Genomic DNA, 21,280 nt, shown 5'->3' with positions numbered 1-21,280 from the left:
AAAGTTATTCTATTCATCGAAGCTTGGCCGTATCTTACCTCAAATGTACATAACCACAGCATAAAAACGACATGCAAATTCTAATAATAAGTTGTAAAATATGTGTGCAATTGCAGTAGTTTGAGTGTGGATGAGATGATTTCCTTAAACACAGCAGTGCCCTTCAGATAACTCTGGGAGTGGAGTGGCTCATCTCAACTGAAGTATCATAGGTCGTCACAGGGGCTGTAGTGGGGAGCTCACTATAGGGACAGTATGTGTGTGTGTGTGTGTGTGTTTGTGTAGGGACTGTGTGTGTGTGGGGGGAGACTAGCCGTAGGGCTGGAGCCGTTTCTAAAGCCTAAACACCTCTCTTCAATTCAGTCACTCCTCCTCTTTGGCTCGGCCCTCCACCCCTCTACTCCTCCACCCCTCTACCCCTCTACTCCTCCACCCCTCTACTCCTCCACCCCTCCACCCCCTCCACCCTCTACTCCTCCACCCTCTACTCCTCCACCCCTCTACCTCCACCCTCTACTCCTCCACCCCTCTACCCCTCTACTCCTCCACCCCTCTACTCCTCCACCCCTCCACCCCCTCCACCCCTCTACTCCTCCACCCCTCTACTCCTCCACCCCTACCTCCACCCCTCTACTCCTCCACCCCTCCACCCCCTCCACCCCTCTACCTCCACCCCTCTACTCCTCCACCCTCCACCCCATCCACCCCTCTACTCCTCCACCCCTCTACTCCTCCACCCCTCTACCTCCACCCTCTACTCCTCCACCCCTCCACCCCCTCCACCCTCTACCCCTCCACCCCTCTACCCCTCTACTCCTCCACCCCTACTCCTCCACCCTCCACCCCTCTACTCCTCCACCCCTCTACTCCTCCACCCCTCCACCCCCTCCACCCCCTCTACTCCTCCACCCCCTCTACTCCTCCACCCCTCTACTCCTACCACCCTCTACTCCTCCACCCCTCTACTCCTCCACCCCCTCTACTCCTCCAACCCTCTACTCTTCCACCCCTCTACTCCTCCACCCTCTACTCCTCCACCCCTCTACCCCTCTACTCCTCCACCCCTCTACCCCTCTACTCCTCCACCCCTCTTTCCCCACCCCTACCACTCCTCCACCCCTCTACTCCTCCACCCCTCTACTCCTACCACCCCCTCCACCCCTACCACCCCTCTACCCCTACCACCCCTCTACCCCTACCACCCCTCCACCCCTCCACCCCTCTACTCCTCCAGCCCTCTACTCCTCCACCCCTCTATTCCTCCACCCCTCTACCTCCACCCCTCTACTCCTCCACCCTACTCCTCCACCCCTCTACCCCTACCACCCCTCTACTCCTCCACCCCTCTTCCCCTACCACCCCTCTACCACTACCACCCCTCTACCCCTACCACCCCCTCTACTCCTCCACCCCTCTACCTCCACCCCTCTACTCCTCCACCCCTCTACCTCCACCCCTCTACCCCTCCAATGTGCACTTAGGTAAAATAAAATGGCGTAGTCAGCTTTGTCTTGTCATTGATTATTCATGTTTCTATATCACCAGCTACAGTTTTATACGTTTTACTTCGAGCGGAAATTCTGTGAATAGGGACAATGGGTGATTATGATGACAACCAGGGTTTTACCAGGCTTTAGCAGCAACCTGCAAGACATAGCTGTTTCGACATCACTAATGAGCCTTAATGTAACATAGGAAAGAGACTGTCAAACCACCATTGATTTATTCATACAGAATCAGACTGTCAAGCAGAAACATCTCTTTTCCCGCGTAAGGCATAAAGATGTACAGCACCTTCAGTGTGGAGATGGGGGGGGGCTACGCACTGCACTCACTCAGGTATAGTGGCCCAAATGGATTTTCAACTAGGCCCTAAAGCTTTCAGCTAGCACCAGCAGTGAATAGCAGTTAGGGGTTACCATGCCAACCCCACCCAGAGTGACGTTCAGCTGCAAATCAGGAGCATCGGAGGAGAAAGCATCGCCAGATGTCTTCAACAATTTGCTGTGAAAAGATTTCATGTCCGCCATGCTTATTAAGGGGGGCTAACAATCGCAGAGGAGCGAGCCATGTGGCTTCCATCACTCCATCTCTATCTCTCCATCCATCCATCACTAATCTCTCTCACTCCATCTCTCTCTCTCCATTGCTCCGTCGCCATCAAGATGGCCTATCAAAGTGCCCAGACTTGTGCGCTAGAATCTACGCCCGCCATTGACTGTTGGATGGTGGTGGTGTTGGTGAGTATTTTGTTAAATACTGATGTTGTAGTTCTGCATGTGTAACAGACATGGAAGGTAGACTGTCTACTCTGCAGCATATGACAGACATGGCTTGTGTGTGTGTGTGTGTGTGTGTGTGTGTGTGTGTGTGTGTGTGTGTGTGTGTGTGTGTGTGTATATATGTGTGTGTATGTGTGTGTATATATATGTGTGTGTGTGTGTGTGTGTCTATGTGTGTGAGTGTGTGTGTGTGTGTGTGTGTGTGTATATATGTGTGTGTGTATGTGTGTGTGTGTGTGTGTGTGTGTGTGTGTGTGTGTGTGTGTCTACTCTGCAGCTGACAGGCTCAGGCAGGGCAGGCGGTGGCACCTGGCCAGCAGAGGAGAGATGGAAGGAACTTTTTAAATGATTTATCATATAAATCAACACTGGCTAGCTACAGGCTGGTGGGCCTAACACGATTTACAGTCTGCAGGTGTAATGCTTTTTAATGCATTATAACAAGGTCTATAATACTGTACGTTAAACTTGTTCCAGGATGTTCAAATGACATTAAACCAGAAAGCAGCATACTGTTCCCAGAATGCATTTCATGACGAGGCTCGCCAATACGTCCTCTGTATTCCTCTACCAAATATTCAGAAATATAGTTCTGTATTTTTCTAAAATACTAGAGAACTAGAGACTAGAAACATCAGAGTTATAATTGTACCTGCTGCTGTGATTGATAGCTATCAATACATAACTATATTTCTATAGAAATCGAAACAGTCTATAACGTCACACATTACTGTAGTAGTCTGCCAACAGTCTGTCTTGCTCTGTGGTGGTTCCCTCCAAAAGGACAGGCTCATGTTGGAGTTGGACTGTCAACCATCCGTACTGAGCAGGAAGTGCTTCATTGTCCATAGTCAAAGCAGGAAGTGCTTCATCCTCCTACGGAGGGAGGGAACATTAAACCTGAAGTGGTCCCGAACCTCCATGTTTAATTAGTTTGGCCGTTCCACTGGGGCCAGTTTTATTAGTTTGGCCGTTCCACTGGGGCCAGTATTATTTTTTGGCCTTCCACTGGGGCCAGTTTTATTAGTTTGGCCGTTCCACTGGGGCCAGTATTATTAGTTTGGCCGTTCCACTGGGGCCAGTTTTATTAGTTTGGCCATGGACTCAAAAGTAGTGCACTATATAGAGAATAGGTTGCCACTTGGGACGCATACCATGTCTAGGCTGAAATAGAAAACGTTTGGCATTGTAAAACTTCAACAACTGTCAAGTCAATTTATAGAGGGATTAAACTATATAAGTAAATGTAAGATATAATGAACATGATTTCACAAACACACACACAAAATGCTAATCCTAACCTGGTGTTCTAAACGGCTGGAGGTGACATTGCCCCTTTACCCACAGGTATTTCCCTATAAAAACTCAGCAGTCGGAGTGGCCCTGCATCATATTTCACACAACACCTGACTGACACAGGGAATAATCATTTAGCGGTGCAGGAAAATCAAATGAAATCACATTTTATTTGTCGCATTCGCCAAAAACAACAGGTGTAGTAGACCTTACAGTGAAATGCTTATTTACAAGCCCTTAACCAACAATGCAGATTTAAGAAAGAATACCCACAAAATAACCAAGTAAAATAACAATAGTAAAATAACAATAGTAAAATAACAATAGTGAGGCTAAATACAGGGGGTACCGGCACCGAGTCAAAGGGCAGCGGTTAGTCGAGGTAAGTGAGGTAATATGTACATGTAGGTAGAGTTATTAAAGGGACTATGTATAGATAATAAACAGAGAGTAGCAGCAGCGTAAAGGGGGGGGGGGGGGGGTGCAATGCAAATAGTCTGGGTAGTCATTTTATTAAATTTTCAGGAGTCTTATGGCATGGGGGTAGAAGCTGTTTAGAAGGCTCTTGGACCTAGACTTGGCGCTCCGGTACCGCTTCCCGTGCGGTAGCAGAGAGAACAGTCTATGACTAGGGTGGCTGGAGTCTTTGACAATTGTTAGGGCATTCCACTGACACCGCCTGGTATAGAGGTCCTGGATGTCAGGAAGTTTGGCCCCAGTGATGTACTGGGCCGTACGCACTACCGTCTTGTGCTTGGACCATGGGAAGGACATTCAACAAGCACAGCACTTACACAAATGACTGATGATTGGCTGAGAGAAATTGATGATAAAAAGATTGTGGGGGCTATTTTGTTAGACTTCAGTGCAGCTTTTGACATTATCGATCATAGTCTGCTGCTGGAGAAACGTATGTGTTATGGCTTTACACCCCCTGCTATAATGTGGATAAAGAGTTACCTGTCTAACAGAACACAGAGGGTGTTCTTTAATAGAAGCCTCTCCAACATAATCCAGGTAGAATCAGGAATTCCCCAGGGCAGATGTCTAGGCCCATTACTTTTTTCAATTTTTACTAATGACATGCCACTGGCTTTGAGTAAAGCCAGAGTGTCTATGTATGCGGATGACTCAACACTATACAGTTGAAGTCGGAAGTTTACATACACTTAGGTTGGAGTCATTAAAACTAATTTTTCAACCACTCCACACATTTCTTGTTAACAAACTATAGTTTTGGCAAGTCGGTTAGGACATCTACTTTGACACAAGTAATTTTTCCAACAATTGTTTACAGACAGATTATTTAACTTATAATTCACTGTATCACAATTCCAGTGGGTCAGAAGTTTACATACACTAACTTGACAGTGCCTTTAAACAGCTTGGAAAATTACAGAAAATGATGTCATGGCTTTAGAAGCTTCTGATAGGCTAATTGACATTGTTTGAGTCAATTGGAGGTGTACCTGTGGATGTATTTCAAGGCCTACCTTCAAACTCAGTGCCTCTTTGCTTGACATCATGGGAAAATCCAAAGAAATAAGCTAAAATTGTAGACCTCCACAAGTCTGGTTCATCCTTGGGAACAATTTCCAAATGCCTGAAGGTACCACGTTCATCTTTACAAACAATAGAACACAAGTATAAAAACCATGGGACCACGCAACCATCATACCGCTCAGGAAGGAGACGCGTTCTGTCTCCTGGAGATGAACGTACTTTGGTGCAAAAAGTGCAAATCAATCCCAGAACAACAGCAAAGGACCTTGTGAAGATGCTGAAGGAAACAGGTACAAAAGTATCTATATCCACAGTAAAACGAGTCCTATATCATCATAACCTGAAAGGCCACTCAGCAAGGAAGAAGCCACTGCTCCAAAACCGCCATAAAAAAGCCAGACTACGGTTTGCAACTGCATATGGGGACAAAGATCATACTTTTTGGAGAAATGTCCTCTGGTCTGATGAAACAAAAATAGAACTGTTTGACCATAATGACCATCGTTATGTTTGGAGGAAAAAGGGGGTCGCTTGCAAGCCGAAGAACACCATCCCAACTGTGAAGCACGGGGGTGGCAGCATCATGCTGTGGGGGTGCTTTGATGCAGGAAGGACTGGCGCACTTCACAAAATAGATGGCATCATGAGGAAGGAAAATTATGTGGATATATTGAAGCAACATCTCAAGACATCAGGAAGTTAAAGCTTGGTCGCAAATGGGTCTTCCAAATGGACAGTGACCCCAAGCATACTTCCAAAGTTGTGGCAAAATGGCTTAAGAACAACAAAGTTAAGGTATTGGAGTGGCCATCACAAAGCCCTGACCTCAATCCTATAGAACATTTGTGGGCAGAACTGAAAAAGCATGTGCAAGCAAGGAGGCCTACAAACCTGACTCAGTTACACCAGCTCTGTCAGGAGGAATGGGCCACAATTCACCCAACTTATTGTGGGAAGCTTGTGGAAGGCTACCCGAAACGTTTGACCAAAGTTAAACAATTTAAAGGGAATGGTACCAAATACTAATTGAGTGTTTGTAAACTTCTGACCCACTGGGAATGTGATGAAAGAAATAAAAGCTGAAATATATCATTCTCTCTACTATTATTCGGACATTTCACATTCTTAAAATAAAGTGGGTATCCTAACAGACCTAAAACAGGGAATTATTACTAGGATTAAATGTCAGGAATTGTGAAAAACTGAGTTTAAATGTATTTGGCTAAGGGGTATGTCAACTTCCGACTTCAACTGTACATGTCAGCTACTACAGCGACTGAAATGACTGAAACACTTAACAAAGAGTTACAGTTAGTTTCAGAGTGGGTGGCAAGGAATGTTAGTCCTAAATATTTCTAAAACTAAAAGCATTGTATTTGGAACAAATCATTCACTAAACTCCAAACCTCAATTAAATATTGTAATAAATAATGTGGAGATTGAGCAAGTTGAGGTGACTAAACTGCTTGGAGTAACCCTGGATTGTAAACTGTCATGTTCAAAACATATTGATACAACAGTAGCTAAGATGGGGAGAAGTCTGTCCGTAATAAAGCGATACTCTACCTTCTTAACAGCACTATCAACAAGCCAGGTCCTACAGGCTCTAATTGTATTGCACCTGGACTACTGTTTAGTCGTGTGGTCAGGTGCCACAAAGAGGGACTTAGGAAAATTGCAATTGACTCAAAACAGGGCAGCTGTCACGACTTCCTCCAAAGCTGCCTCCTCTCCTGGTTCGGGCAGGCTTCTGCGTTCATCGTCACCGGCCTTCTAGCCACTGCCGCTCCTCCATCTCATCATTCCATTTGTTTTGTCTTGTTTATTACACACACCTGGTTCATATCCCCTCATTAGTACCTGTATAAGTATTCCCTCTGCTTCCCCTGTTTTTGTGTGTGATTAGATATTGTGGAGGTGACTCTAGCTCGGTGGAGCTACTTTGTATTTTGTATCTCCAGGATATTCACCCGTGTGCCTTGTTTTTCTCCAGTGCATTTACCGCACTGTAGTGTTTTACACATTGCTGCGTACCGCTGTGTTCCTGAATAAACCACATATTCTGTGATTTACTCTCCTGTGCTTCACTCCATCCAAGTCTGGAGAGGAGAGGACCCGACCCTTCGGGACCAGCTGAGCGACCGGATCCAGCAACCCACACCCCAGCGCCCAGAGGGATTCACCTATCACGACCGAGGGAGTACGACGGGACAGCGGCCCGTTGCCAGGGATTCCTCCTGCAGCTGGACCTCTATTTTTCTAACCTTCAGACGGAGGTCTACGCCCTTGCATTGATTACCGGGCACTTAATCAAACCACCATTCGCTATAGTTACCCTCTACCCCTCATCTCCTCTGTTATCAAATCAATGCATGGGGCGCGCTTCTTCACGCAATTAGATCTCCGGAGTGCGTTCAACCTGGTGCGTGTCCGAGAGGGGGACGAGTGGAAGACAGCATTCAGCACAACCACGGGGCATTACGAATACCTGGTGATGCAGCACGGGTTGATGAATGCTCCATCCGTCTTCCAGTCCTTTGTGAACGAGGTTTTTCGGGACATGCTTGGTCGCGATGTGGTGGTCTACATCGATGACATTCTGGTGTATTCCGCTACGCGCGCCAAGCATGTGTCCCTGGTTCGCAGAGTGCTGGGCCGACTGTTGGAGCATGACCTTTAAGCCAAGGCAGAAAAGTGTCTGTTCTTCCAACAGTCCGTCTCCTTCCTCGGATACCACATCACCCCCTCAGGTGTGGAGATGGAGGGAGACCGCATTTCAGCCGTGTGTAATTGGCCGACTCCAACCACGGTTTTGGAGGTGCAGCGCTATATTGGCTTTGCCAACTACTATCGGAGGTTTATCCGGTAGCAGCTCCCATCACCTCCCTGTTGAAGGGTGGGCCGTCCCGGCTCCACTGGTCTGCTGAGGCTGACAGGGATTTCAGTAACCTGAGGGCTCTGTTCACCTCAGCCCCGGTACTGGCCCATCCCGATCCATCATTACTGTTCGTAGTGGAGGTGGATGCATGCGAGGTAGGGATAGGCGTTGTCCTTTCCAAATGCTCGGGCACACCACCCAAGGTCCGCCCCTGTGCCTTCTTCTCGAAGAAGCTCAGCCTGGAGGAGCAGAACTACGACGTTGGTGATCGGGAGCTGTTGGCTGTTGTCAGAGCCCTGAACACATGGAGGCACTGGCTTGAGGGGGCGAAACCCCCTTTCCTCGTCTGGACTGACCACCGTAACCTGGAGTACATGCGGGCAGCGAGGAGACTGAACCCTCGCCAGGCCAGGTGGGCCTTGTTCTTCACCCGGTTTGATTTCATGCTGTCATACAAACCAGGCTGGAAGGCGTTAATGGAACGTCTGGGGGTCTCGGTCAGCCTGACCTCTGGGTTCCACCCCGAGTCTAATGGGCAGATGGAATGGGTAAATCAGGATGTGGGTAGGTTCCTGCTGCCAGGACCGGCCGGGGGAGTGGTCAGTGTTCTTGCCATGGGCCGAATATGCCCAGAACTCTCTACTCCACTCCTCCACTAACCCTTTCAATGTGTTTTGGGTTATCAGCCGGTGCTGGCACTGTATCATCAGAGCCAGACCGAGGCTCCTGTGGTGGATGACTGATTTCGGCATGCAGAGGAGACGTGGATGCTGCCCACATCCACCTCCAACGCCCTGTGCGTCGCCAGAAGGCCAAAGCTGACCACCACCGCTGTGAGGCTCCGGTCTTTGTACCAGGTAATCGGGTCTGGCTCTTGACCCGGAACCTGCCCCTCCGCCTGCCCTGCCGGAAGCTGAACCCGCAGTTTGTGGGGCCGTTCAAAGCCCTGAGGAGAATAAACGAGGTTACGTATTGGTTACTACTCCCTCCTGATTGCTGTATTAACCCCTTGTTTCATGTGTCTCTCCTCAGGCCGGTGGTGGCTGGTCCGCTCCAGGAGTCTGAGGTGTGGGAGGTCCCCGGCATACTCTGTCCGTTCCATCCTGAATTCGAGGCGTCGGGCGGGGAGCCTTCAGTACCTCGTGGAGTGGGAGGGGTACATTCCTCGATCCCTCCCTGTTGCGGGATTTCCACCGTCGCCATCCTTCTCGCCCTGCTCCGTGTCCTCCTGGCTGTCCCCGAGGCCGGTGTCGGCGCGCTGCTGGAGCTGCACATCAAGGGGGGTTACTGTCACGACTTCCTCCGAAGCTGCCTCCTCTCCTTGTTCGGGCAGGCTTCTAGGCCTTCTAGACACTGCCGCTCCTCATCTCATCATTCCATTTGTTTTGTCTTGTTTATTACACACACCTGGTTCATATCCCCTCATTAGTACCTGTATAAGTATTCCCTCTGCCCCCCTGTTTTTGTGTGTGATTAGATATTGTGGAGGTGACTCTAGCTCGGTGGAGCTACTTTGTATTTTGTATCTCCAGGATATTCACCCATGTGCCTTGTTTTCTCCAGTGCGCCGTATTTACTGCACTGGAGTGTTTTACGTATTGCTGCGTACCGCTGTGTTCCTGAATAAACCATATATTCTGTGATTTACCCTCCTGCGCCTGACTCCATCCAAAATCACCCGCTACAGCAGCACGGCTGGCCCTTGGATGTACACAGAGAGCATGTCAATCTCTCCTCGCTCAAAGTGGAGGAGAGATTGATTTCATCACTGCTTGTGTTTGTCAGAGGTGTTGACATGTTGAAAGCACCGAGCTGTCTGTTTGAATGACTGTCACACAGCTCAGACACCCATGCATACTCCACAAGATATGCCACCAGAGGTCTCTTCACAGTCCCCAAGTCCAGAACAGACAATGGGAGGCACACAGTACTACATAGAGCCATGACCTCATGGAACTCTATTCCACATCAGGTAACTGATGCAAGCAGTAGAATCAGATTTTTTTTTAAACAGATAAAAATACACCTTATGGAACAGCGGGGACTGTGAAGAGACACAAACAGAGGCACAGATGCATGCATGCAAACACATGATAAAATACACACTATACACACACGTACACATGGATTTTGTGTTGTAGATATGTGGTAGTAGAGTAGTGGCCTGACGGCACACACTTAGTGTCCTGGTAATCCGTCTGGCCCTGTGGCCTTGTGAATGTTGACCTGTTTAAAGGTCTTACTCACATCGGCTACGGAGAGCGTGATCACACATCGTCTGGAACAGCTGATGCTCTCATGCATGTTTCAGTGTTACTTGCCTCGAAGCGTGCATAGAAGTAATTTTGCTTGTCTGGTAGGCTCGTGTCACTGGGCAGCTCGCGGCTGTGCTTCCCTTTGTAGTCTGTAATAGTTTGCAAGCCCTGCCACATCCGACGAGCGTCAGAGCCGGTGTAGTACGATTCAATCTTAGTCCTGTATTGACTCTTTGCCTGTTTGATGATTCGTCGGAGGGCATAACGTGATTTCTTATAAGCTTCCGGGTTAGAGTCCCTCTCTTTGAAAAGCGGCAGTTCTACCCTTTAGCTCAGTGCAGATGTTGCCTGTAATCCATGGCTTCTGGTTGGTGTAGGTACGTACGGTCACTGTGGGGATGACGTCATCAATGCACTTATTGACAATGCCAGTGACTGATGTGGTGTACTCCTCAATGCCATCGGAAGAATCCCGGAACATATTCCAGTCTGTGCTAGCGAAACAGCCCTGTAGCAAATCAGGAGACATTGCTGCGTTTACGATGCTCTGGCTTTCTTTAAAGTTTTGGGGGGTGTACTAAAAGCTTCTCTTGCTTTCACTGTGGACAACTGGTCTCTACACTGCTGTCTCTCTCTCTCTCAGGGGCACTGTAAGTGTCTGTTTGCCTCTCCGCCCCATAAACAGACGACCTGATTTGCTTAGCAACAAATCAATAAAACTGCCCTGGATAGGCTATGCTATGGACGGGTGACCAGGAGGATGAGGAAACCTTTCTACCTGAGATCAAAGATACTGGATGTTGTGGGGGGGTGAGTGGCACCATGAAGCCTAGACGGTTTCATCACATGACACACTTGGAAAATGGGAGAGGTTCTTTGGCCGCGTCATATCCGAGAGACCTCACAGGGTTATGTCAGGGGTCCCGGGACAAGTTCATTAAGGGCCCCTATTTTATAGGACAAACTGTACACTCGGGTAGTAGAATATAATGCTAATGTGTGAAATACAATACTATGTGATGTTATTGATTGAAGTGGGAAAGCTTACATTACTGAATTATACATTATTGTCAAAAACTAAAGGATACAAAAACGAATATTGCTGTTGGAATTCTTAACCTTCTCCAGTCAGTCTTTGATATTGTAGCTGTTCTTTTTTTTTTTTTTTTTTTACCTTTATTTAACCAGGTAAGCCAGTTGAGAACAAGTTCTCATTTACAACTGCGACCTGGCCAAGATAAAGCATAGCAGTGCGATAAAAACAACAACACAGAGTTACATATGGGGTAAAAAACATAAAGTAAAAAAAAATACAACAGAAAATATATATACAGTGTGTGCAAATGTAGCAAGTTATGGAGGTAAGGCAATAAATAGGCTATAGTGCAAAATAATTACAAATAGTATTAACACTGGAATGCTAGATGTGCAAGAGATTATGTGCAAATAGAGATACTGGGGTGCAAAAGAGCAAAATAAATAACAATATAGGGATGAGGTAGTTGGGTGGGCTAATTTCAGATGGGCTGTGTACAGGTGCAGTGATCGGTAAGGTGCTCTGACAACTGATGCTTAAAGTTAGTGAGGGAGATAAGAGTCTCCAGCTTCAGAGATTTTTGCAATTCGTTCCAGTCATTGGCAGCAGAGAACTGGAAGGAATGGCGGCCAAAGGATGTGTTGGCTTTGGGAATGACCAGTGAGATACACCTGCTGGAGCGCAGACTACGGGTGGGTGCTGCTATGGTGACCAATGAGCTAAGATAAGGCGGGGATTTGCCTAGCAGTGATTTATAGATGGCCTGGAGCCAGTGGGTTTGGCGACGAACATGTAGTGAGGACCAGCCAACAAGAGCGTACAGGTCACAGTGGTGGGTAGTGTATGGGGCTTTGGAGACAAAACGGATGGCACTGTGATAGACTACATCCAATTTGCTGAGTAGAGTGTTGGAGGCTATTTTGTAAATGACATCGCCGAAGTCAAGGATCGGTAGGATAGTCAGTTTTACGAGGCATGTTTGGCAGCATGAGTGAAGGAGGCTTTGTTGCGAAATAGGAAGCCGATTCTAGATTTAACTTTGGATTGGAGATTCTTAATGTGAGTCTGGAAGGAGAGTTTACAGTCTAACCAGACACCTAGGTATTTGTAGTTGTCCAAATACTCTAGGTCAGACCCGTCGAGAGTGGTGATTCTAGTCGGGTGGGCGGGTGCCAGCAGCGTTCGATTGAAAAGCATGCATTTAGTTTTACTAGTGTTTAAGAGCAGTTGGAGGCTACTGAAGGAGTGTTGTATGGCATTGAAGCTCGTTTGGAGGTTTGTTAACACAGTGTCCAATGAAGGGCCAGATGTATACAAAATGGTGTCGTCTGCGTAGAGGTGGATCTGAGAGTCACCAGCAGCAAGAGCGACATCATTGATATACATAGAGAAAAGAGTCGGCCCAAGAATTGAACCCTGTGGCACCCCCATAGAGACTGCCATAGGTCCAGACAACAGGCCCTCGGATTTGACACACTGAATTCTATCTGAGAAGTAGTTTGTGAACCAGGCGAGGCAGTCATTTGAGAAACCAAGGCTATTTAGTCTGCCAATAAGAATGCGGTGGTTGACAGAGTCGAAAGCCTTGGCCAGGTCGATGAAGACGGCTGCACAGTACTGTCTATTATCGATCGCGGTTATAATATCGTTTAGGACCTTGAGCGTGGCTGAAGTGCACCCATGACCAGCTCGGAAACCGGATTGCATAGCGGAGAAGGTACGGTGGGATTCGAAATGGTCGGTGATCTGTTTGTTAACTTGGCTTTCAAATACTTTCGAAAGGCAGGGCAGGATGGATATAGGTCTGTAACAGTTTGGATCTAGAGTGTCACCCCCTTTGAAGAGGGGGATGACCGCGGCAGCTTTCAATCTCTGGGGATCTCAGACGTTACGAAAGAGAGGTTGAACTGACTAGTAATAGGGGTTGCGACAATTTCAAGCGGCTAGTTTTAGAAAAGAAAGGGTCCAGATTGTCTAGCCCAGCTGATTTGTAGGGGTCCAGATTTTGCAGCTCTTTCAGAACAACAGCTGTCTGAATTTGTGTGAAGGAGAAGCGGGGGGGCATGGGCAAGTTGCAGCAGAGGGTGCAGAGTTGGTGGCCGGGGTAGTGGTAGCCAGGTGGAAAGCATGGCCAGCCGTAGCAAAATGCTTGTTGAAATTCTCGATTATTGTAGATTTATCGGTGGTGATAGTGTTTCTTAGCCTCAGTGCAGTGGGCAGCTGAAAGGAAGTTCTCTTATTCTCCATGGACTTTACAGTGTCCCAAAACTTTTTGGAGTTAGTGCTACAGGATGCAAATTTCTGTTTGAAAAAGTTAGCCTTTGCTTTCCTGACTGCTTGTGGTTCCTAAATATTGGTTCCTAACTTCCCTGAAAATGTGCATATCGCGGGGGCTATTAGATGCTAATGCAGTACGCCACAGGATGTTTTTGTGCTGGTCAAGGGCAGTCAAGTCTGAGGAGAACCAGGGGCTATATCTGTTCTTAGTTCTGTATTTTTTGAATGGGGCATGTTTATTTAAGATTGAGAGGAAATTACTTTTAAAGAACAACCAGGCATCCTCTACTGACGGAATGAGATCTATATCCATCCAGGATACCTGGGCCAGGTCAATTAGGAAGGCCTGCTCGCTAAAGTGTTTTAGGGAGCGTTTGACAATGATGAGGGGTGGTCGTTTGACCGCGGACCCGTTACGGACGCAGGCAATAAGGCAGTGATCGCTGAGATCCTGGTTGAAGACAGTGGAGGTGTATTTAGAGGGTAAGTTAGTCAGGATGATATCTATGAGGGTACTGTCACGCCCTGGCTCTGGGGACACTGTTATGTTGAGCCAGGGTGTGTAGATTTCTGTGTTGTAGGTCTAGTTGTTTCTTTTCTATGTTGCCAGTGTGGTTCTCAATCAGAGGCAACGAGTGTCAGCTGTGGCTGGTTGTCTCTGATTGGGAACCACATTTAAACAGGCTGTTTTCCCACAATAGTTGTGGGATCTTGTTCTAGTTGGTTTGTGTTAGACCGTTGACTGTCACGTTATCGTTTTGTTGTTTTGATCGTGTATCACCTATAATAAATATGTTTGCATTCAACGCTGCGCCTTGGTCCTCCTCTCTTACCGACGATCGTGACAGAAGATCCCACCAAGACTGGACCAAGCAGCAAGTCCAGGAGCCATCGCCTGGGAGATCTCTAGCGGATCTCCTTCGCCTCCTCGACTGGGTCAAGCCATGTGAGGAAGAGAGGGGCTTGACGTGGAAGCAGAAGGGCGATAGGCTGGCAAAAAGTATGGAGACCTGGTCCACGGGTAGGAGTGAAGCCCATACAATTTTTAGGGGGGCTAACGCCCGTGGATGACGGGCCAGCAGGAGACAGCGACAGAGCGGCCCAGCGGGTTGGCAGAGGAGGCCGCCAGGTTACGGGGCCACTGGTCGAAGAGGGGATGGAAGGTGTAGAGGCACGGCGAAGGGTACTGGGGTGTGTTACCAGTCCGGTCCGGCCCGTTCCAGATCCCTGCGTAGGGGCCAGTGGTGTGTGTCCCCAGTACGGTCCGGCCTGTTCCTGCTCCCCGCACCAGGCCAATGGTGCGAGTCTCCAGCCCGGTCCGGCCCGCTCCTGTTCCCCACACCAAGCCAGTGGTGCGCATCGCCAGCCCGGTCCGCCCGCTCCTGCTCCCCACACCAAGCCAGTGGTGTGCGTCGTCAGCCGGCACGGCCCGTGCCTGTTCCCCACACCAAGCCAGTGGTGCGCATCGCCAGCCCGCTCCGGCCCGCTCCTGCCCCCACACCGAGCCAGTGGTGTGCGTCGTCAGCCCGGCACGCCGTGCCTGTTCCCCCACCAAGCCAGTGGTGTGCAGTCGTCAGCCCGGCACAGCCCGTGCCTGTTCCCACACCAAGCCAGGGGTGTGCGTCGTCAGCCCGGCACGGCCCGTGCCTGTTCCCCACACCAAGCCAGTGGTGTGCGTCGTCAGTCCGGCACATCCCGTGCCTGTTCCACCGGTGCCTGGTCCGGCACCGGTCAGATGATTCACGCCGGAGCTAGAGCAATCCGCTCCACCAGTGTGCAGTCCAGCTCCGGCCAGCGGGGCCAGACCGGATCAGGGGTACTTTGGGGGGTTGGAGAGGGAGCGGGGATCAGGCCCGGAGCCGGATCCACCGCCTAGGCGGAGTGCCCACCCGGTCCCTCCCCTGTGGTATTTGGTTGGCACGGTCGGAGTCCGCGCTTTAGGGGGGGGTACTGTCACGCCCTGGCTCTGGGGACACTGTTATGTTGAGCCAGGGTGTGTAGATTTCTGTGTTGTAGGTCTAGTTGTTTATTTTCTATGTTGCCAGTGTGGTTCTCAATCAGAGGCAACGAGTGTCAGCTGTGGCTGGTTGTCTCTGATTGGGAACCACATTTAAACAGGCTGTTTTCCCACAATAGTTGTGGGATCTTGTTCTAGTTGGTTTGTGTTAGACCGTTGACTGTCACGTTATCGTTTTGTTGTTTTGATCGTGTATCACCTATAATAAATATGTTCGCATTCAACGCTGCGCCTTGGTCCTCCTCTCTTACCGACGATCGTGACAGGTACCCATGTTTACGGATTTAGGGTTGTACCTGGTAGGTTCGTTGATAATTTGCGTGAGATTGAGGGCATCTAGTTTGGATTGTAGGATGGCCGGGGTATTAAGCATATCCCAATTTAGGTCACCAAGCAGTACGAACTCTGAGGATAAATGGGGGGCAATCAATTCACATATGGTGTCCAGGGCACAGCTGGGGGCTGAGGGGGATCTGTAGCAAGCAGCAACAGTGAGAGACTTATTTCTGGAAAGGTGGATTTTTTAGAAGTAGAAGCTCAAACTGTTTGGGCACAGACCTGGATAGTATGATAGAGCTCTGCAGGCTATCTCTACAGTAGATTGCAACTCCACCCCCTTTGGCAGTTCTATCTAGACGGAAAATGTTATAGTTGGGGATGGAAATTTCAGAATTTTTGGTGGCCTTCCTAAGCCAGGATTCAGACACTGCTAGAACATCAGGGTTGGCGGAGTGTGCTAACGCAGTGAATAACTCAAACTTAGGAAGTAGACTTCTGATATTTACATGCAGGAAACCAAGGCTTTTGCGATTACAGAAGTCAGCAAATGATAGCGCCTGGGGAGTAGGAGGAATACTGAGGGCTGCAGGGTTAGCCTCTACATCACCGGAGGAACAGAGGAGGACTAGAATAAGGATACGGCTAAAGGCTTTAAGAACTGGTCTTCTAGTGCGTTGGGTACATAGAATAAAGGGGGCAGATTTCCGGGCGTTGTAGAAAAGATTCAGGGCATTATGTACAGACAACGATATGGAAGGATATGAGTAAAGTGGAGGTAAACCTAAGCGTTGGGTAACAATGAAAGAGATAGCATCACTGGAGGCACGAATTGAGTCGGTCTCCGCGTGTATGGGGGGTGGGACAAAGGAGCTATCTAAGGCAGGTTTAGCTGGGCTGGGGGATCTACAGTGAAATAGTACAATTAGAAATAACCGAAACAACAATAAGCAAGGCATATTGAGATGGGAGAGAGGCATAAAGCAATCACGGGTGTAATTTGAGAGAGCTAAGACAACAGCTGGTAATGACGACACAGTTTGGGCTGAGGCTAAACATAAACAGGATGCGGTACCGTAAAAAGGAACAGTCCAGCAGACATCAGCTGTATAGCTGAGTTATCATAAGGTCCGGTGAACAGCAATAGGATAGTTCGGAGGTAGCTATAGCACTAGCTAGCAAGAGGCCACGGCTAGCGTGTGCTAGCGGGCCAGGGCTAGCAGATAGAATATTCGTGGTCGACGTCGTAACGGGAAGCCTGTTGTAACCACACCAGACGATTTCGTCGGCAGACCAGTCGTGTAGGATCGGCGGGGCTCCGTGTCAACACTAGGTGGTCCCGTCCGGTTGACAGAGAGGTAGATAGCCGGGAGATGGGCCTAGCTCAGGATTATTAGCCAGACAACAACGTCCATTTTGTTGCAGCTAGCTGGTAGCGATGAATCCGGAGTTAAAGGTCCAGTGATTCAGTGATTCCGGCAGAAAAACTGATATGTTCTGGGTCGATAACGCGCTGTGCAGACAGTGCAGACTGGCCGAATAATAGTCCAGACTAGAGCTGGCTGGTGGGTGGTGCAGGCCATGGACAATGGTGAAAAACCGCTAACGGTAGCTGATAGCAAGTAGCTAGTTAGCTGGCTACTCCCGTCGGCAGACCCTAGAGGTAGATATGAGCCTTGCTCTAGGCTAGCTCGAGGCTAACTGGTGCTTGCATCGGGGGCAGTGGTGATTAGCCAGACAGCAACATCCATTCGGTTGCGGCTAGCTAGTTGCGATCCGGTGATTAATGTCCAGTGATTAAATTATTCTCGCAGAAAAAATCCAATGTTCTGGGTGAAATACCGCTAACTGTGGCTAATAGCAAGTAGCTAGTTAGCTGGCTAGCTAGTTTCGACTGGAGATTCTAGATAAAAGGTAAGTCAATAATAGAATCCGTTCCACATTGAGTGAGGCGGGTTGCAGGAAAGTATATTTTGTAGAAGGATGAAAAGTCTGATAGGGAAATATGAACGAAAAATACAAAAAAAACAGGGTATTTACAGGCTATTTACAGACACACGACAAAAACAGGACTGCACTACTACGCCATCTTGGATCTGTCACTCACCAATGTCACTCACCACTCTTTCACTGGGTGATAACTTTCCTCTGTTGGGCTTTTCCCCACCAGAATGAGCAGGGAAATGAGTTTCAAAGTCCTGACTGAAGCCTGAATGTCTTTACCTTGACCACATGGAGAAACACAATGAGAATTCACGTCTAATCAGCTCACTGTAAAAAAACATCTAATTAGCCCCCGCGGCTCCCTAACGATGTGTTGACAAACACAGAGGATAAGGCCTTCAAGCAAATAAGCAGCGGGAGTTGCCATATTTCCTGCTTTGTTATCTGGCCCAGCTGGGACAAAGGGGTGATTAGAAAACTGTTGTGTTAGAGAAACGTAAACAAGGTTTGGTAAAGAGGAAGCGCGGCTTGACATCTTGCTCACACCAGTCTAGTTATACACTATGAAGCTGCAGTAGTATAACCCCTGGAAGTATCAACGCTTTCAAGGTTTTAATTCTGCTTCTCATATCAAGCCTCACCTATGAATCATGAATGACCTGAAATTGATACATTTATGTTCAAGAACATTCGCTATTGGTGAGAGACAGTACCTCTCAACACTTTAAACCAAAACCACTGCACCAGTACTCTGCTGCCTGTGAATGGTATCCATGTTCAGACAGACTCAGGGCAGCAGCTCAGTGATGTCTCTTGGTTACCTGATGGCTGACTGCCCCAGCCACAGCTAGCCATGACTCAGATAAACACACAGACATCTGTCTGGAACCAAAAAACTAAACAACAACAAAATGTTCCTAGTGCCCTAAAACATGTTCTCTTTTCAGCAGCAGAAGACTAAGGCTCCAGTCAGTTTGGACTTTGTGGGCAGAAAAGCGAATGATTGTTCAGCAGCTAGGTGCCCTTAGATAACCCCTTGCTGGGAACCATTTCATTGCTGATAACGTCGGTCCTGTTCTGTCAACTGACCACAATAAAGGGGTGGTGTTGGTTGTGTTGGTGGTGGTGGTGGTATTGGTGGCAGTGGTGGTATTGGTGGCAGTGGTGTTGGTGGTGTTGGTGGTGGTGTTGATGGTGGTGGTGGTATTGGTGGTGGTGGTGGTATTGGTGGCGGTGGTGTTGGTGGTGGTGGTGTTGGTGGTGGTGGTGGTATTGGTGGTGGTGGTGGTATTGGTGGCGGTGGTGTTGGTGGTGGTGGTGTTGGTGGTGGTGGTGGTATTGGTGGTGGTGGTGGTATTGGTGGTGGTGGTGTTGGTGGTGGTGGTGTTGGTGGTGGTGGTGATTGGTGGTGGTGGTGTTGGTGGTGTTGGTGGTGTTGGTGGTGGTGGTGGTATTGGTGGTGGTGGTGTTGGTGGTGGTGGTAGTGGTGGTGGTGGTGGTGTTGGTGGTGGTGGTAGTGGTGGTGGTGTTGGTGGTGGTGGTGGTAGTGGTGGTGGTGGTAGTGGTGGTGGTGGTGGTGTTGGTGGTGGTGGTGGTATTGGTGGTGGTGGTGTTGGTGGTGGTGGTAGTGGTGGTGGTGGTGGTGTTGGTGGTGGTGGTAGTGGTGGTGGTGTTGGTGGTGGTGGTGGTAGTGGTGGTGGTGGTGTTGGTGGTGGTGGTGTTGGTGGTGGTGGTGTTGGTGGTGGTGGTGGTGTTGGTGGTGGTGGTGTTGGTGGTGGTGGTGGTGTTGGTGGTGTTGGTGGTGTTGGTGGTGGTGTTGGTGGTTGTGATTGGTGGCGGTGGTGTTGGTGGTGGTGGTAGTGGTGGTGGTGGTATTGGTGGTGGTGGTGTTGGTGGTGGTGTTGGTGGTTTTGGTGGTATTGGTGGTGGTGGTGTTGGTGGTGGTGTTGGTGGTTTTGGTGGTATTGGTGGTGGTGGTGTTGGTGGTGGTATTGGTGGTGGTGGTGTTGGTGGTGGTGGTAGTGGTGGTGGTGGTGGTGGTGGTGGTATTGGTGGTGGTGGTGTTGGTGGTGGTGTTGGTGGTTTTGGTGGTATTGGTGGTGGTGGTGTTGGTGGTGGTATTGGTGGTGGTGGTGTTGGTGGTGGTGGTGGTGTTGGTGGTTGTGATTGGTGGCGGTGGTGTTGGTGGTGTTGGTGGTGTTGGTGGTGGTGGTGTTGGTGGTGTTGGTGTTGGTGGTGGTGGTGGTATTGGTGGCGGTGGTGTTGGTAGTGTTGGTGGTGGTGTTGGTGGCGGTGGTGGTGGCAGCGGTGTTGGAGGTGGTGGTGGTGTTGCACCCATTGCACCCATTGTGGCATTGTGGAGTTTGGATAACTTGACTGATGCCTTTGTTGTGCTGCAAGCTGCTCTTAGCCACCCAATTGTCGCTCAGCAATTAAGCAAACAGAGGACGGAGAAGTTACTGGACCAATACAATTAAGGCTGGAGATTAGCTGAGTTCGGCCAAGTGGATCAGCGTGTGTGTTTATCCCCAGTCCCGTCCTTGGTTAAACATTAGCTGTTTTACTGAGGTGACCTGAACTTAGATGAGGGCTACTATGGAGCAAATACTGAAGTTTAGTGGCATATGCAGGGTTCATTATTTTGTCGGAGATACTGCGTAAAGACCAAGAAAGAGCACTTCACCCGTCAGACGAAGACTGCTCATAAAACAAGTATTCGCTCCATCTACATTTTAGTTGACGTTCTTATCCAGAGCGGTTTACAGTTACTGAGTGCATACATACTTTTTTTTTTCATACCCCCTGTGGGAATCGAACCCACAACCCTGGCGTTGCAAACGCCATGCTCTATCAACTGAGCTACATCCCTGCCGGCCATTCCCTCCCCGACCTGCAGCCGGCTACGACAGAGCCTGGATTCGAACCAGGATCTCTAGCGGCACAGCTAACACTGCAGCCTTTGACCACTGCGCCACTCGGGAGGCAACAAGGTCAACTGAGTCAAGTTCTGTGGTAGACATATCCTAGTCTCATCTGAATTGACCACGATGCTTCTGGGGTGCCGACATCCAGTAATTTCTTTCTTCTGGTTTTCCGCCAGTTTCTTGACTTAGGCCCGGCTCCAGATCAGGACTTCCCTGTTCCCTGTCTTTAATGACCCAGCTGACGGACACTTCCAGGTGATTACCTTTATCCTTTATCAGGTAATCAGGTGTTGTTTTGACTGTGATAAACAGCCAGCTATTCAAAATATGTCACATAGTTGGCCCACGGACACATGCGACAAAAGGCCAAATCAAAAAAGCTTTTTATCAATCTATCTATCCTTTAGTTCACTATTTACAACAATCGGGGTTCAAATATAAAGTGTTTAGCAGAGATATAGAAATTATTTCTACCAATTTTGTGTCTTGTGTTATTATGAGGCTGAGAAAGGAGAGAGAGACCCACGGATGGAGTAGGAACACACACACACACACACACACAGACACACACAAACACACAGACGCACAGACA

This window comes from Coregonus clupeaformis, chromosome 16, assembly GCF_020615455.1.
Source record: "Coregonus clupeaformis isolate EN_2021a chromosome 16, ASM2061545v1, whole genome shotgun sequence".
Classification (NCBI taxonomy): domain Eukaryota; kingdom Metazoa; phylum Chordata; class Actinopteri; order Salmoniformes; family Salmonidae; genus Coregonus; species Coregonus clupeaformis.
This window is presented reverse-complemented; position numbering follows the sequence as displayed.